This window comes from Alligator sinensis, unplaced genomic scaffold (assembly GCF_000455745.1).
Source record: "Alligator sinensis unplaced genomic scaffold, ASM45574v1 scaffold1914_1, whole genome shotgun sequence".
Classification (NCBI taxonomy): domain Eukaryota; kingdom Metazoa; phylum Chordata; order Crocodylia; family Alligatoridae; genus Alligator; species Alligator sinensis.
In genome coordinates, this window is record NW_005842804.1 from 414325 (window position 1) to 430595 (window position 16271).

Below are 16271 nucleotides of genomic sequence, written 5' to 3' on the forward strand. Positions count from 1 at the left end.
GGAATCAGGGACTTTACATTAGTGAGGGGAATGTCCCAGATTTTCAAGGCTCCTAGGCCTGGTAAGCCATAAAATGGCAGCACTCTTATGTCTGAAAAGCCATCGCGAACACCAGGTATTTTGCCTTTTGCTGAGATTCCTGTCTGGTTGCTGGATGCATGCAGCCAGATTTTGGAAAATAGAATAAAAATAAATACATCCTGCTGTGGAAGATCAGCTTTCCTCGGTTCGGGTCCTTGCCACTTTCAAAGGTATCTGGCCATGACTCGCCGTCCTCATGATCAAGGTCCCACGGGTACATGTAGTGCATGAAAACCGTGTACCTCGTCATCATTTCATTTGCAACCAGCATCAGATTTGAAACTGGGTCTAGGAAGGTGGCAGTAACCCCTGTACCGCCACGGGCCCTCAACTTGTATCCCGCGAGCAGATCGCAGCTCGTAAGCCTTGTGCTCGCACATCCTCTGCAGAGCTCCAGCATCTGGGTGCAATGTCGGAGGAGCAGTGTGACGGCTCCATCGCTGCAGAAACGGGGCACGGCTGCTGTACCGTGCCAGCGGGTTGGGAGGGCAATGTTGAACGAATCCCCTCTTGATTTCACGTGGGAGCCCAGCGCGCTTCTAGATCAAAGGTGTGGCTCGTGCGTGCTGCTGGGGCTGCTGCTTCAATAATTCTGCTGCCCAACTTGCCCTTCACGTCAGCGCGGGGCAGGACGGAGTGATGGAAAATAACTATTTATTAACTCAGAGAACTGAAATCAGAGGAGCGGGATGAATAATTCCCTGTGTTTCTGGTAGTATTAAAGTCTCCTTCCCATTGCCTCCGCCTGTGAGCAGATGAGGCTAACAAACAAGAACTCATTTGGTTTAAGCCTCTTCTCGTAATGGTTGTGCAGGATACACCCTTGGCGTTTTAATGTCTGTCTCTCACCGGCGAGGCTGAGACTTAGCCACAGCGCTCCCAGCAGCGGCGCGGGGCTCCATCCCCTCCAGGTGCCCGAGGAGGCGTCCGCGAAATAAAGTTTTTCTGTGCGAGAGAAAACCGGGAAGGCAGGGGAAGGGGACCCGGGGCTGGGGCAAGCCCCAAGTTAGCCCGCGATCTCCCTCGGTGTGCTCATCCCCAAGCGCAGCTGTGACATTAACAGCCAGACATTCAAAGCATAATAATAATTCTGCAGATCAAAGCAGCCCGTCTTCAGACAATTACAGTAAAATTGAAGCTCTCCTCCAAGAGAAATGCATGCCCTTGTTGTGGTTTTCTTTTTTTTTTTTTTTCCTCTCCCTTTTTCTTTTTTTTTTTTTATTCTTTATGAGCAAATTGGTTTTTCAGGGCTATAGAAAGAGCTGATTGGAAGCTGAAATCCTCCCTTCTGCCCAGGGGTGGGATTCCCAGGGTTAGACATGTAACATCTGAAGACTGATTTTTTTTTTTTTTTTAAATTGATATCCAAGAATAAAAGAGAGAATAGTAGGAGAAGCTGATCAGGAATGAATAAAGTCTCCTTTTAAGCTGAAATGCCCCCTCCCCATTTTCCCTCCAGAAAAGCCGGACTGTAATTGCTTGCAATCACTCGTCACAAATTGTCTGCTCGTATTTGCTTTTTAATTTTGTATAATCTGGTCCGTTTCGCTCTCCCTGCCTTTGAGCTTAACCTCTCTGTTTTTGCCCTCTTTCTCTCTGTCTTGCATGCCTTCCCTTTCTCCCTTGCTTTAATTCTTCAGTGCTGTTAAAAAAGAGTAGTAATAATTCCCAATGATGTTTGATGGCTTTTACTAAGCAAAAGGCACTTAAAAAAAAAAGAGAGAGAGACTGAATGGGCACGAGGTACATCTGGTTAGATTTCCTTGTTGTCTTTGAAGTTTTTGTTTGCTCGGGTGCTTATTTTATTTCTGATTCCCCGGGACAAGAAGGTATTTTAATAAAGATATAGGCCGACTCTACAGTCAACCGAGTGCGAGGCTCTTTTTTGCCCCCTGCAAGAAAGACAGTGTCCCAGGAAACCAGAGACGTGTCTTTAACTCGTGGCATATGATTGAATTTCCCAGTCTACCTCCTGACTACCTCTCTTTCTTAGGGACCCCCTGGTTTCAGGCATACATTAGCATCCTCCCCACGTGGACCAGGCATTTTCTCCCTTTTATCGCTGTAAATTATTTACATTAAAGACTATGATTGTGAAGCTGAGGTCATCGCGAGCACAGCGTATGTTCAAGCGCTGGGAGAGAGAAGCAGAGTGAGAAACATCCTAGGAGGGAGAGCAGTCCGAAGGCGCCTAGCGGAGGGCGAAAACCAGGGTATGTGGAAGAGGAAAGACTCAACGAGCAGGGCGAAACCGAGATTAGTGGCAGTCAGGCCGGTCTTCAGCCAATCCCACTTTCTACCCGCTTTCCAGTGTGTGTTTTAGCTTGCGGTGTGGAGGTTGCACGCGCTCTTGTGCTCAGTACCGCGTGGGCCGTGCCGGGGCGCGGGGCTGCGCTGCCAGCTTGTGCTCGTGCAAACTCCAGGTGGGTTGCGATTGTCCCCAGCAATCCCACGTCTAGTCCTCCAGGACCGCGCTGTGCAATAGCCGCTTGCACGCACAGACGTTGAGGTTGCGATCAAGTTTGGCGTCGGTCCTCTCTCGTACAGATTTCTGCGGGAGCCAGCTCCTCCGGCTTGGAACGGGAGCATATTTTATATTCTCAAATATATTTCATTGTACTAGAAAACAGAGGCAGAGGGGCCTGGGAGGAGAGATCTCCATCGGAAAGTGTAGCAACAGTGTGTTTACTGAGCCCAGCTGTCAGAGAGACGAGAGCTTCTTTTCACTAATACTTCTTTTAAAGCGGAGTCTCTCTGGCTTCAGCAGCACCTCGGGAACAGCTGGGAGATCAAAGGGACAGAGGATCCTACCCCACTGCAACCTGGAAAATATTTCTTTAGCAGCTGCTTCCCTTGGCCAGCTTGGCAGCTGCTGCTCTCATCCCAGGGCTGCGTCGCCTGCAGTAGAAAGCAAGCACAACCCTCTCCTCCCCGGGCTCAGCCGTCGGGCTGCAGCTGCTAAATGCATGCTGCTGGCCCACGTGCTCACCTGGGACCGGCAGCTACCTGTTTGCCTTGCGGAAAGGGTGCCAGCACGCTCCGGCTGATTGTGCCAGGTTGAGTTGCCTCTTGACAGCTGAAACCCCTTGAGCTCGAGGCCTTCTCATCCTTCCCAGCTGATGGAGATTGCTCGTTAGCTAAGGGGCGACAGGCCCGGGCTTTGGGAGCTCTCCTTTCAGGCTCAGTCCCCAGTTGTGGTCTGCAGCGCGTGGGTGACAATCCCTCTCCGTCCGCGCCAAGCCACAGCCAGGCCGTGTTGGTAAATCTAGAAGAGGGGCATTTTGGCTCACCTGTGACTCATTACTGTTGCTGTCGGGAGCAGGGTGTCTCAATGGAGCCTCGTGGTAAAGCCTTGCATGTAGGTTTTCTTCCTGGAAATGAGATCATGTTTTAATCCCTTCAAAACAATGCTGAAGGAGCTCTTCTTTTCATTTTTAGGCCTTCCAAGGGACAAGCCTGACCAGCCATGGAGATGGCTTTTTCCAAGCCCTGTGGGCCACGGCTCGGTAGTGCCTTGCTGAGGGCGGACGCGGCCTGAGCCGGGTCGGGAGAGCTCTGCCTTGGCCGCTCGACCGAGAGGTCTCCTCTGGAGCCGTTCTGCGATGGGACACGGTGCTCAGCACCGCCTCGCCTCTCTGGGGGGAATCCTGCACAGGTAAATCGCTTGTTTTCTCTCTCTTTCTTAACTCCTGAACGCCTGTTTTAATGTACGTAGGGCAGAGCTTGCAGAGCGAACGTTGCATGCCCTGGTGCTCTCCCTTTACAAGCAGTTTGCGAGCCAAACAGAGAGGCTTCTCGGAGGCCCTCGCTCTTGAAGCAGATGCAGACTTGCTCTCTAAAAACAAATAGTTGCCAGTTCCTAGCAAACAAACCTTTAGGAAAAAAAAGTGCAATTTAAAAAAGAAAATTGCATGTATATTTTTCTTGACACATTTTTAAGGGCTGTTTGTGACGGATTTACAATGCTCATATTATTCAGTTTTACATTTGAAATTCTAATCAGCCCTTTGAATGGGCTGGTGCTAGCTGGGAAGTAGCAGGAATAAAATATTTCCATTGAATTATGATTTTTGCTGACATCCTCATTCTCTGGCCCCAGACCATCCTTGGCATGGCCTTAGTGGTTTGTCGTGGAGTACATAGAAACGAGGAAGCTGTAGGAACAGAGGATGAACTGATACCCTTCCTGCTTTACCCCAACACCCCTAAAAATGTGGCTTGGGAGGAGTTGGGAATTTATCCAAGCTCCTTTCGGATGTATTTCCCCACTCCTAGACCTCAAAGAGAGCAGTTTTCTCCCAAGCGCCGCGGTATCTTTCCTAATGGCTGAGGCCTTTGCTGCAAGTTTTGAGATGTAGCCAGACCTGACTGAAGAGATAAGGCCCGCTTCCCAACACCTGGTATTTATTGAATGTCTGTAGTAAATACAACAACCTTTGTCAAAACACATGGTCGAAGAAGATTGCTGCAGTTGAATTTTAACAGAGGTTTAAACATCTGCTTGATGCCCTTTGAGGTTATTCCTAGTTTAATGAGTAAATAGCAGAACCAGTAGCATTTCTCTTTGGAGAAAGGGAGCCTCTTCCAGGCCAGAAGCGAGTGTCTCTGGGCCAGACCGTTGTAGCTTCCCCATCGCCCCCACGGCGTCACTGGAAATGAAGGCTGCGTCGGGGTTTTCCGGGTAAAGCCTTCGTGTTGTTTCAGTTAGAAACCCTACCGTGGCTGTTCTGGCTAAATAGTAACTGTCCTAGGACACCCTGGTTTGGTGGTAGCTGCCTGAAATGTTGTTTGGATTTTACTGCTTATGTTGTTCGTCTTTAAGACCAAATGTGACATTTTTGTCTAAAAGGAAACCTTGTGAAAAGGTATGGTTTATAGCACAATGGTTACTATTTGTCACTTAATTCTAGCCTTTTTCTTTTTCATCCTTTTGGTTCCTTGTGACAAAATGTGAAAAAGAAATGAATGAGGGGGGAAAGAGAGGGCAATCCCCAAACCAAGAGCATCAGAACAAGTCTGATTAGTGCTAGCTCCGAAAACTTTTGGAAAACCGAAGATCTGGAGTCGACTTCCCAGGGCAGGCGCCGTGCCCAGCCTGGGAAGTCTTCAAGGGGAGACTGGACGGACACCGCACGGGGATCACTCGATCTCTAGGGTATTTCTGCCCCGAGCAGCTTGGACTCGATGATCTTTCAGGGTCCCTTCCAGCACTTATGAGTCTATGAAAATGTTCCGTAAAATATTCTGTAAAATAAGACACGTTAAAAAACTTAAAAATGACTCCTGTTCTAAGGCTGTGGAAAGAAAATCAATTCAAGCTATGCGCAAATGAGGCGTATTTTGAAACCAGCTGTACACAGCAGCAGGCATGAATTTGTAGATGTGCGTCTCCATACACAGGAACGAGTAGTGAGCGTCAGTGCCTTCGTGTCACCACGGTGTCGACCGTCTTCGGCTTCCTGCCAGATTTCTCTTCTGGTTACTCGTCCACAAACTCTGCAGAGAGAGGCGGTTAGCTATCTTGATGCTACGCAGCTCTGATTTAGTTAGTCTGCGAGGTGCACGCTCTGCCAGGACACGTCCAGAGGTGTCGCAGCCGCTCTGGAGCGTCTCTAAAATGTAGTGCCTGCCTGGTCCCCAGCCCCACGGTATCTGAGCCCCTTGCCCTCTCCGGTGCATTTATCCTCCCTGGCATTATCCATGCTTTGCACCGGCGTGAGGTCGTCCCCCAGGTTCCTGCAGCTGCACGACTGCACCGGTCAGCAACTGGGGCCCCACCGGGCACTTGGAAAAAGGTGGTCCCCGTGTGCAGAGCATGCGGTGCGAGTGCCGGGCGAGATGGGCAGAGCGAACAGGCACCCGGGGCGGGTTTGGGCCAGCGCTGTGCAGCCCTCGGGGTAGCGGTGAGCTTTTGAGGAAGGATTTGCACGCGTGGATTTGCCCATTTCCACCGGGAGTCCTTCCTTGCGACGTGAGACTGCGCCGCGGTGGCTCTGGTAAAGCTCGCCCGGTCGGCACTGGCAGAGCAGAAGCGGTGCCTGGGGCCACGAGCTGCGGAGGTGGGTGGCGGGTCAAGCAGGGAGGGAGCAGGACTTACCGAGGCTAAAACTAATCCTTAACCAACGCTGCCCTCCGCTAAGTAGGGGTCCCCGTAATAGCAGCGCGGCGGTACCTCCGCAGCCGGGCGCTGGATTTCCAAGCCTGGGAGAACCAGGCTCCTTACTTGGTTTTAGTGTTAAAAGGGACTTAATGACCAATATAAATCAGCTCCCGCCCGATGAGCGTGAGAGACCCTTGATACCTGCCTGTGTTTGGACCCGTTCCTTCCCCGGGGCGGTCTCTTCACAACAGACGTTTCAGTGTCTTTCAGCCACTTAGAAAAGTTCATTATATTTTTTTATGTGATTTAAAAAAATTACAATAATGATTTGATATACAGGCATTGATGAAAGATGTATTTTTAAAGCAGTAAATTAAAATCTCATTAATATTTCAGTGAGAATATTTTGTGCTTATCTGTTTCATCTCTATTTTTGACCTATGGCTTGGAGTTCACAGCATGAAGGAGATGGTGAAATCTGTTCACCATAAAATGTTAATTATAAGTAAATTACAGCACAAACGTTCAATCAGCCACATTAATTCTACATAAAGTGAATTATTGTAGCAGAAAATTTTAAAATGTGACTGAATTTTATAATCTGCATCCTCCATTTTCTACCTTTGCTTTCAGTGCTGAGCCTGCTGTGCTCTGCCCCAGCATGGCTGAGCTCTTTGTGTGCGGACAGCAAGTGCTTTCCACTTAGGACATGTTAAAAATTCAGAAGGACAATTTGATCCATTTGCTTGCAACCTACTAAATGGGTCTTAATTACATAAAATTCCCTTTGCCCATTGGCAAAATGTAATAGGAATTTGAACTGTTTAACCACTCACTTCTAAAACACGAAGCGGAGAAGGCCTTCCTCCCGAGCGCGGGAAGGTGCCATGATTTCCCTTGCATTGCTGAGGCAGGCGGCAGGGCCACGCCAGAGGGGAAAGCGTGAGACCAGCCCCGCGGACCAACGGACTACCAGGTGCGCATCCAAAACGCTGCCCGCGGGGCTAGTCCGAGACGCCGGAGGAAGGTCTTCGGTGCTCTTTGGAAGCTGAGAGGTGGGGATTGCCGGTTTCTCGACTCCGGAGGAAACAGAGGCCTCTTTTAATACTGCAGCTAGATGCAATACAGCTTCCTAAATAAATCCGAGTACTGTTAAACCACCGCAGAAAATGTACAAAGAGAAGAGCTGTCTGGCAACAAGCGCCGAAGATGCCATCTGTGCCCGGAGCGTATCTGAGAGCTCGAGTAAGCATGTGGCATGAGGCTCCGGATCCCAGGAGCTTGCCGGGAGAGAAAAGGTTTCTATTTGGTGAAGAATTGCACCAACGCGCTCCTCCCCTGAAAAAGGGTGTGTGCTGCAATAAATATGCTGCTGAAGAATGAGGTCTTTTACTGGCTCAGGGGCCAGATCTGGAACAACATTTGTGCTTGCTCTCTTCTCTCCCTTCGTGCAGTCTTGGATCCAAATTTCAAAGGCTTATTTTTCAGGTGTTAAAAGTTTAGGGGCTCTAATATGGTTGTAATCCCAGGCGATATATTAAAATGTTTTTCTAAGGGAAGTAAATGAAGGGTTTTTGTTGCAACTCCCCCACCGTTGGCTCCAAAAATGCTGTAAGATGTTTTCTGATTTAAAAAAAAAAAAAAAATCAATTTGGTTTTGGTTTTTTTTTCTTAAATCTTCTTAGTCTTAAGAAATGACCAGCGGGCGCAGTCTTGTGATACTGAAACAGTGACATTTCCCATTTTACTGCCTTTGGGCTCACAAAAGTTTTCTCTAATGTCGTAACAATAAAACTTTTTTTTTTTTCTGGAGAGCTTCCCGTTTGAACAGTTCTCAGTTATGCAAAGAAATACTTATTTTTATACCTGGACATAGAATTTGTTTGCACATTCATTCGATGCAGGTCTCCTCTTTGCCATTACTAGGAGGGCGTATAGGCCAGGAACCCGATTGCTGATCGGGAATAGATACAGCTAATCAACCTGGTCCGGTTTGGCTGCCCAATTATCTTCCTGGTCTAAAGCTATGGTTGACTGGTGTCAGGATTTCCTAATTCAGTAACCCAGTATAATTTACATCTGAGATTTCGAGTGGCCTGATGCATCCAAAATAAAACAGCACCCCTCCAGACTAATCCCTAATCAATGTTGGTGATCGTTGTTGAGTAGTTGAAGGTTCACCATATGAGGCCATGTCGTCCCTATTACAGTTCTGGATTTGCTGTTGAATAGTGAAGCTGCACGTTCATGTTGTGAAAATCAGATATTTGTCCAAAGCCACTGTGACTCAGCTTGGCCCATAAGGAGAACAGGACGTGGGGACTTTGCCCTATTTCTTCAGCTCACCCATTGCGCTGAAATCCAGAGCCCTACCCGATGGCTGCAGCCCTTTGGCAAAGATTGAAATGCTGGTAGTAAAGACCGCTCAGAAATTGAAATCCTAACGCAATTCTGAAAGGAAGAAAAATCCATCTATAAAAGTGTGTTTGGGGGGGATGGGGGGGTGAGAAATTTCCAATTTGCTAATGGCAGGAGCTGCTAATCTGCAAATGTATGCAGAAGCTGGTGATCCCGTACCAGTGTGAGATAACCTTGAGGATTAGAGCGTCTCAGAGGAAAGTGTTGGAAAGCTGGTCCCATTAAGAGAAGGAGCACTGGGATCAGGGCCGACTGGACCTTACTGGCAGGATACCAGTTGCACAGACGGGTGGCGGAGTATTTTGTTTTCCCAAGTCGGGTTTGGACAGCGATTCTTGAGGAGACCTACTGCTCGTGTCTGTTCAAGCTGCCCAGCGTCGGGGAGATCCAAGCAGCTTGCTGCCTGTCCAGGGCAGGGCTCCTGAAAGAGTACCCGCGGGCCGTAGCAAGAGATCAAAGCAACCGCATGCTGCAGTGATGGGATGTAATTGGTGAAATGTCTGCACAACTGATGGGAAGCAAAGGCCCCCATTTAAGAGCTCAGTCCTGCAAAGTGTTAGCACTCTCAGCCCCCACGGACTTCAGTAGCAGATCAGGGCACTCGGATCTGGAGACCTAACGCCAATGAAAATCAGCTTGTGCCTGGACGCTTGGGGTCCAGATAGCTTCGGTGGTCAGAGTATTGCTCAGCTGGGTCTTGATAGCCACTGTGGAAATACCGAGGATAGAAACAAACAGGGAATTTATTGGGATTCGACTCTGATTCCCTGTAAAATCTTACCATAAAATAATAAACCGTTATAGGGGAATTAGAGATTGGGTTATGCACATACACAAACTACCTGTAATAACCACCCTGGTGCAAGAAACCAGATCTGTTTGTTAATATTTTTATTAGGCCGAACAAACTCTGCTTCTGGCATATTCCCTGGCCCATAATGGCTACAGCACACCGCTCTGCATTTTCAGCAATAGGCAGAGAGAGCAGAGCTGGTACCCAGCTGCCTGACTGCATGCAGAGATGCTACGATGCAGCACACATTGCACATGCACACTTATTTTCAGCATATCTGTGCCCTAATCATTTTAAATTTACATTCTGGGCTGCATCCATACCTTGCCTCCGTTGTGACTGGCAGAACGAGCGCTGGAAGGCGGCGGCTAATGCAGCTACACAAGATACAACGGGCTGTTCAAGACCTGCTCTGCCCTAGCCAGAGCACAGTGCACGCGCGTGTGAGCTTCGCTAACCAGTTGTAGCGTATAAATGGCACGAGTGTACTGCATGGGCTTATTTGCACTTGATTTAGTGGGCAGGCTTATTTGGCAGAGGCGTACACCTCTGTGTATGTGGATTTTAACAGATACACGTGCAAGTTAAATGCTGCAGTCAGGGTGCACACTATGCTTTCGAAAAAGGGTGGGGAAGGGAATTCATCCTGAGGACCTGAGAGATTACCAGGACTTTGGCAGATCTGTTAGAGAGGTCTGAAATGCAAGGAGATGGGTGGTTTTGATTTGTTCTGCCATCTTTTATTATGTACCCAACACTTACTAATCTAAAGGCAGGGTACAAGAGCAAAATCAGAGTCTGGCGGCTTCTCTTGATCAAATCCTCCTTTTGGCCCCGCTGCTGCCCAGTGTAGGACAGAGGTGACCTAACAAAATGACAAGTAAAAGTATTGCCCTATTCTTAAAGGGTTTTATTGGGTTTCCTGCAGCTGCCTCTGTCAGATAAATTATTAATGGTAAACACAGATCTGTTTCTTCTATCCTGCTTTCCTACCCCACCAGCAGCTGGCTGGATGTGTCATGTCATCCATCACGCGTAGACCTGGATCCCATTCCAGCAATAAATATACCTGCGTGTCAGACTCTCCAAGAAGTGGCTTAAAGGGGAGATTCACTAGGATGTTCAAAAAACTCAGTGGATCAGCAAAGCTGTTTGCAATGGAGAAGAAAGAGAGCGAGAGGGAACAGGACGGATGCTAAGAGCCCTTGTTTTCCAGTAAGCAGCGTGATTGGCAGCAGAAATAAACACTAACGGGAAGCTTGTGTATCAATCTAATTGTATAATTGCGGGTTGCTTTCTGCATGGTTTGATGTGCAGATTGTAGTAATGTGCAGTGTCTCTGTAGCAATTGCTGTTTGGTCTAACACTAGGAAGTAGTTCAGTGGCTTCCTGCGCAGCCGCCTGCCGCTCGCGTGCAGCTGAGCTCCAGCACAGCCACTGCCCAAGCTACGCCTGTGTTTTAACACACGTCTGGTGGCTGTTGCCTGCCGGGTGCCTCGAGTCTTACCTGCGAGTGCAAGCAGGCGAGCTGGGAAGGAAAGCGAGTGCAGTAATATAGTCACTGCAGAGCTCTCCGAGCAGCGATCGTGAGCCCCCTTCCAAGTTCCCGCAGGTAGAGACGTGTCGTGTGTCCTCGTTGCTGCCAGCACGCTTCGCGTGTCGCGTCCGCACCCGGCGCGCTGCGCTTTGGGAGCCGGCGAGGGAGAGGCGTGCTTGCCAAACACTGTCCTGGGGGTGGACGCAGAGCGAAGCTCTCAAAGCTCAGCCACGTCTTGTCCTGTTCAGGTCTGCAGGTGCGTCCGCACCATTGCACGATGAATAGGCCAGCGGAGCTCGTGTGTTGCCAGGAATGGAGAAGCATCCGGGACACACTGGGAGCCACCGCCCAGGCCGATAAGGGTCTGGGGTGCCTGCATACGCTTGTGGTCACTGCTTTGTCCCTGGTTTTAACCCATAGAAGATGATATGTTGGTAAATGATTGGCTGCATTATTAATGCTGTGGAGAGCATGCCTTAAATGACAAACTAACTCCTGGCTGCTGAGGTTGGAAATCCCCTATGCAACACCTAACCCGGTGTACATTTTAACCCCTGTTGCATCCGCCTGAGCTGCGGATGAGGAGGGCCGGACCACAACTGGGGAGATCCACCAGCATCTTATCTCGCATGTGCTGGAGCGAAAGGGTGGAAGATTTCCCAAAGATGTCTCGGACGGACACAGCTTGAGAGACCGCCGAAGGCAGCGTGCTGGACGCAGCTAATTCCTCTGAGTTTCATCAACCTCGCTGAGTTTTGCAGTGGACGGGTGAAGGGTTTTACTGTCCGATCAAGCTGACCCAGCAAGCCCGTGTCTCGCTCAGTCCCTAAATGCATACCCCTTTTTTCCAGGGGGAGGGAGCAGCACGTACATGTGTGCGTCTGTGCCGCTCGCTGCCGCTTTGTATTTGGGAAAGGAAAACCCAGGTTGCTGTAGAAATAGAGGATTTGAAGGAAAATAATGAAACAAGACTAAACTGTTTTACTATTTGGCTGTTTTTTCATTACTAGCTGTCATGATAACACATCTCCATATTCCTACAGAACCAGTGCCTATATAGCTAATACGGCACTTCAATATTTATGCAGCTTTCAGTAAATATAGAGCATTAGTAATTATCATTGCGCTAAAAATATCTCCTCACCATTTCCTTTCATGCTATCTGTATTGGTTTTTTCCCCCCTCTTTTTTTTTTCTCTTTATTTTCTACTCCCCCACGTGACGGTCTCAGTAACACGAGTGCTCGTGTCCAAGGGGTGGCTAAGCCATTTGGAGAAGATAACAGCTGCTTCATTTAACTGCACAGTCTTTGCGCTCTCAGCATTTAAGCGCTGTCAGGTATGTCGAGTATGAAAGGCGCTATCGAGAGCCTGGGTCTATTCTCTTTATGGCGAGCTTGATGCAAAACCTGATGCAGTTAATTTCTATTATTTTTGCCAAGCTGTACATTTAAAAAAAAAAAAGGTAAAAGCTGTAGCCGTCGCATGCAGGGTACCGTGCCCAAAAGACTGACTGATTTTGGCTCTGCCGAGTGCTCCTTGGCGGATAATGATAAGCGGCACGAGTGTCAGATCAGAAGCTTTTGCCGGCCAAATGAATCTGTCCCTCTTCCGCGGTAATTATCCACTCTCAGACTCCTCGTCGCAGCAGCTAGAGTGTTTCTGGGCAGTTTGCAGTCATTGCAGTACACTTTGGGTTGCACCGTGAACATGACCCGCTGAGTCTTGTAGGAAAAAGCAGTTCTTCTTTCCTGGGCAACTATTTCAAACCTCACCGCTTTCCGCTCCGAGTGCAAGGCACGGCACGCTGCCGCCGTGCCCGCGCTGAGCCAACATAAACACGCGGCGCATCATAAATTTAAAACACCAGCCCACACGCGGCTTCCTCTCAGGAAGATGGCAAGAACCAGATGTGACAGATGCTAGTGAGATCGCTTAGTGCGCCTTGGAAAGGCGCAGACATGTTCGTGGGCCACGGTCTGTGACACGAAAGCAAATGGGCAGAGGCGGGGGCTTGCTTTCGACTTACCCCTGACCGGGCACACGACCAAGCACGTAACGTGCCGCAGCGGTGATAGTGCGGGGGGTGCTGCGATGATACGGGGCGAGGAGTAGGTCAAGTCCAGTTCCTGAATATTGGGTGGAATCGTATGAGCTTTTATACATTTTTTTCGAACCATCCTACAGAAATGAGTAGTGAATTCAGATCTTGGTCTGGGACGAAATAGGCCAGGCCCAAGTTCCAGGGCTTGTCTTTGCAACCGTAAAGTTTTGAGAGTAACTGTGTTTAAATTGCTACAGGAGCCTGTCGGGTTTCATTCCTGTTAATTCCTATAAGACTTTTCCATGTGGCTTAGTCTCTGTCTTAATCAGCCTTAGATTTTTTTTCTATAGTATCTTTTGCCATAGTAACAGTACTAATTTAATATTTCTTTATAGTATAGTTAAATAATATTTTATCCCATTTAGTTTAGGGAATGTAGGAAGACAAAGCTCACATCCATTAATTTTGCTGATGTGTCTTCTACTGAGCTTATGGAAAATTATAATAGAGTAATAGATGGATGATCGTGTTTGCCCTGATACTTGGAATAGTCTTGCTGGGGAAACGGGGGATGGCTTGGTCAGACTGCAGATCCGCAGTAGACCAGTGGGTAGATAGAGCCACAATAAATAGTATTTTCAGCTGCATATTGATAGTTGATAACTATTGACCATTAGTCCTGACAGAGTTGCAAAGGTTAGGTCGGGTCAGGGGCACTAGGGAAATGTCCCGGTCTTGGTACAACATCTCTGCTGTCATGTGAAGTGGTGCATCAATAACGGAGACACCTGTGTGATTCGGGGGCTTTTTTCTCCCCCCGGCAGTGCCTTGACATAACCTCCGTGTAGCCTTGTCCTAGCTTGCGTAGACACTGATTGCATCCCCAAAACTTAACCTTTGAACTCCCCGAGGTTATGTTCAAGCCAAAGATCACCGAGCTTTTAAAGATCAAGAGGAAGGCAGGAAGGAGGGCTGGCATGCGTTCAGACCTGCGATAAGCTTTAGACACTCATTACTCCAAACGAAGCGCTTGGAAACGCAGGCAGAAGCTCAGCTCAGCAACGTGCAGCGAAACGCACTCGCTGCATCCGATTATCTGGAAAATGGCTCCTCCTCGTTCGGGACTGGCAAACGGCATTATCGAGAGAGGAGCTGTGTCTGTCTAATGTTCCCATGAGGCGAGCCGGGTCCTCACGTTTGCATATACAAACCACTCTTGGCAAGCAGAAGTTTAATTAAAAGCCTCTCTGAAACTAGCCGTGCTGGGCATTAGTAGCCGTGAGGGGCCCTGGCAAGCAGACTGGAAAACACACCGAGAAGAAGGTTTGATTTCTGGTAAATGTCATCAGGCTCCTGTCTCACTTTGTACAGCTCTTGCGTGCCTGTGTTTTTAATACAGTTGCACTTTGTCTACCTGGAATATGCAAATAGGATTCAAATGAGGCCGCCACGTACAGACTGTCAGCACATACCCCACAGCTCCCCTCCAGCAAGTGACTAATGGGAACATGTGTTCTTTCTATTTTTGTAAGGCTGGGAGAAGAAGGGGAAAGGAGGTCTGAGCTGTGGGGATTAAAATGCAGCATCTCTTTTTCCTGAGGTCTTTTTTCTGTCTGCGGAGAGTCTGCTGGCAGAAGCGTGGCAGCGGCACTGAGATCCCTGCCTGCTCGTGCTCACCTGGACCCCGTACACGTGGTACCCCACAGACGCGGGCGCATCTGCAGAGGTTGCTGCACGGGGAGGAGCGCGGCACTACATACCTCGCTGCGCCGCCGACTGACAGGTGCCAGGGACGCGGCCCCGGGCAGGCGCTCGACACGCAGACGGTTCCCTGCCCTCCGTCTCGTAATTGCACAGACCACCTCCTTTCCCGTCGGTAAGGAAAGAAGAGTCCTGTGGCGACTCCTCAGCTGCCTGTGTGGAAAAGTAATGTTAGGACAGTACTTAATTCGTTCTGAGCCGCCTTCGTGCAAATTAGCGACCAGAAGCAAGGAGGAGAGATCGGCACGCAGGTGACAAGCCAGCTGGACACGGGACTCTGGGGCCACTCTGCAGGCCACTTGCCACGGATCCCAGGTTGGGCACCTCTGCTGCTAATGTAACGTGGCTTTCTCGTAGCCCCACCTCTCTGGCCTTGTCTTTTAAACCGGTCACTCTTTACAGCAGGGACCCTCTGAGTTTGGAAAATGCTTGGGATTCACAGAGCCTTGTCACAGCGTGCTCTGCGTGACGATGATGCACGGTTATTGTGCGAGGGGTGGGGGGCTCGGGCATTCCCAGAGAAGTACCAGCCAGGTGCCATCTTTATGTGACTAGTGCAGCTGCAATCCCCCTTGCCCTGCCCAGGCGGGCGTGCTTGCTGGCTAGCTGTAGTGGGTCCAGGCGGATCCCACTACCCTTGGAGGGGATGGTTACTTGTACTTACCATCTAGAAACTGATGTTGTAGGTGGTTTGGTCAACACGAACCTCATCATCCCCATCCTCGGCCTGCTTTTCAGTCCTCCTCAACACAAACTTTGAGCTGCAAGGGACTAAGGGCAGATCCAGCTGCCCTGGCCATTCAGCCCTCGCGTGGGAGCCCAAGCAGTCGCGGGGCATTTGCACAGCCCCAGTGGACATGGCTGCTCACGTGCTGCCTCGAGTGCTTGAGCTGAGATCCGTGCTGACGACCTCTCGGAGACCCAGGGGTACGGTAAGGGTAAGTGACCACTTTTTTGGGGTGACCAGTTTGAAGTCCTGGGTCCTCATCCCTCCGAGTCCTTAACCCCGTGCATTCGAGCTCAGCTCTACTCTCATCGGCTGTAATTATGAGCGCTCAGCACTTTTGTGCATCAGACTTTAGGGTCTCAAGCTGGACACTCAGTTTAGGGTCTCAAGCCCAGACACCACATGGATAACTGCTTGACAGGAGCAGGAGTAGAGCCACTTTGGGATAATAACTTGGTTGAGCTTGCTTAGTTTCTTGTTGCCGCCATTGCTTGAGAACGGATTCCAGTTTCCCCGCAAATCTCGGCAAGGTGCAGACCAGCTGGCAGGATCCGGGCTGGGGCTCAAACACGGGAGGAGAAACCCTGCATGCCAGGCTCTCTAATAGAGTAGTCTGGTGTTTCTCTTCATGTCTCTTCTTTCTAGCCCCATCAGTCTTACCCTGCAGCATTCAGCTGCTGCATGCAAACTCCCAGCTTCATCGCAGCCCTGTATGAGCCCATCCTTTCTTATACATCTAATTAAAACTGGCAAATACTCAGACCACAAAGAACAGTCTTATGCAGAGGAAACAGATTCCATATGTTAGACT